Source organism: Nothobranchius furzeri, chromosome 12 (assembly GCF_043380555.1).
Source record: "Nothobranchius furzeri strain GRZ-AD chromosome 12, NfurGRZ-RIMD1, whole genome shotgun sequence".
Classification (NCBI taxonomy): Eukaryota; Metazoa; Chordata; class Actinopteri; order Cyprinodontiformes; family Nothobranchiidae; genus Nothobranchius; species Nothobranchius furzeri.
In genome coordinates, this window is record NC_091752.1 from 44744706 (window position 1) to 44746665 (window position 1960).

The window sequence follows — 1960 nt, forward strand, 5'->3', positions numbered from 1 at the left end:
CGTACCGGCGGGGGGTGTTTACGGAGGATTTTCATTAGCAGGATTTTTATTTAAAGAGCCAGCAGCAGCAGAAGCCCTGTACCATGACTCGTGCATGAGCACAGTGAGATGTTTAGTTTATTATCAGACATCATAACTATAAATAGAACAGAATAGAGTTTATTTGTAATTGCTCATGGCAATTACAATTCGGATGGTTCTCCATTAATAACGCACAAGTCAATAAATAACAATACATATCAAAAACATAGAGGGCTAAAAACAATTAAAACATTTTATCAGAACAACAAGAAAGTGATGTGCAAACGATTCTGATCTGCTAAAACAACAGTTAAAAGGATTAAAAACACATGAGATGAATAAATAAAGACCATTTGCAGTTAGTACAAATTACTGACGGGGATGTGGGGAATGGTGCTGTTGTGTTGAATGTTCTGACGGTCCTAGGGAAGGATCTGTTGGGAAGTCAGGTTTGGGATTTACTTGACCTGTAGTGGCACCCTGGGGGCAACAGGTCAAACAGGCAGTGGGCAGGGTGGGTGGGGTCACGGAGGATGGCAGTGGTTCTCTTCATTCTTCTGAAGATGCACTCAAAGGATGGCAGGATGCAGCCAACAATCCTCTGGGCGGTCTTTATTGTCCTCTGCACAGCCTTCCTGTCCTCAGCTGTGGAGCCTGGATACCTCACACTCAGAGAGTAGGTGAAGGTGCTCTCCACAGAGCAGTGGCAGAAAGTCAACAGCAGCTTCTGGTCCAGGTTACACCTTCTCAAGACCCGGAGAGAGGGGTTGAGAATATATATATATATATATATGTGTGTGTGTGTGTGTGTGTGTGTGTGTGTGTGTGTGTGTGTGTGTGTGTGTGTGTGTGTGTGTGTGTGTGTATGCCAGGTAAACAAGACTTATTAATAATTTGACACAGAGAAAAAAATATAGATTATGAAAATAATCTATTACTATATTTTATTATCAATGATGATGAAAGACAGATGATTATGAATGGCGATTCAAAGTGATATCAAATGAGACAATGAATGAACTCTGGGGGGTGGGCAAGTCAGGGAGTGCGGGTATGGACCCCATTTCCGCATTCCTGTGGCAACCTGCCCCCCAATTTTATTTGCACCTTATACACTTCCACTGACGACATTCCACACAAACACACACTTAGGGCCTTGGGAGTGAGCACATTCAACAGCATTTGGCAGGGGGATATCTCAGCCTCCTCCCGGGTGCCGGTGCCCACTTCCAATTTTAAACCGCACTTAGACGCCGAGGGCTGAGGGTGTAAATGGGGTGGTGCGCTGGCATCAGTTGGCATAGGCCAGATGATGCCCGCACTGCCCACTCACCAGAGCCATGGAATACACCTCATGATCACACAACACTATATTGGAGCAGGCGGAGGCAGACTAGGGGTCTTAGCCACCTCTGTTGTTGCTTGGCTTCCTGGGGCTGGAGGCTAGGAGGGAGATCTGGCCATCTGGTTGGGGTCTGGGGTGGTAGATTGCTGTGCTCAGTGTTGGGCGGGGGAGCCTGCTCATCAGCACCCCAGCAGAAAGGGTCGAACTCTGGTTACCGGTGATGGTTGTACCCAATGTGCAGCAGTACCGGGACCAGAGTGAATAGGGTGTGTATGGGGAGCATGAGTGGGTGTCCGGCATGCATTTTTGTAAGTCTTTGGTTGTGTATGTGTATGTGTGAGCATGAGGGAGGGAGTGTGTGACTGTGTTTGTGTATGACTGTATATGTCAGGTGGGGCCTTTGACTCCTCCCCTCTCCTGGAACTTCTTTTGATGATATAGATCTTCGTCCCCCCCTCCCCCTGCCACACCTGGTGTGAGGGGTTGTGCCTTGGTCTGCCTGAGTGTTCGTGGCAACCGGGTCTGGGGGTTTAAGATTTTGGCATCTGCCTGATAGATCCCGGTGGCTGTCTGGTGGGGTCTGGGTGCCTGGGC